The following is a 461-nucleotide window of genomic DNA, read 5'->3' on the forward strand; positions in this document are numbered from 1 at the left end:
CGGGATGGGTCCAGCCGCTGCCATCACGGGATGAAGGCCTTTAACAAGGCACTGCTCCGAAAAGCTGAATGCTTCATGCTGAGTACCTGGCCAGTTGCCTTCCTAGGACGCAGAGATGATTTTAATTAGCTGTTGCATAATTGTTTTAAATTAGCTGTTTTGCTATGCACTCACACACACACACAAAAAATCCACTCCTGTTTTTTTTTCCCCTAAGCACTTTGCAGTGGAAAGGGCAGGGCCTGGGGTTTAGGTTACAGGCAAATCAATACCATCCCGAGTTTCTCTTGCCTTGCTTCCCTGCTGTAACAAATTTCCTGGAGACATCGAGGAAGTGAGTCCCAGGCCCAGGGCCTGACTGAGGTCTGGCTTCCAATTTACACTTTGTTTTCATTCCAGCCCTGGGCAGGGGAGCTGCTTAGGGCTCTGCAAAGGTGGCTATGGGAAATGATGGCATCGAA

This window comes from Corvus brachyrhynchos, unplaced genomic scaffold (assembly GCF_000691975.1).
Source record: "Corvus brachyrhynchos isolate BGI_N302 unplaced genomic scaffold, ASM69197v1 scaffold101, whole genome shotgun sequence".
Taxonomy (NCBI): Eukaryota; Metazoa; Chordata; class Aves; order Passeriformes; family Corvidae; genus Corvus; species Corvus brachyrhynchos.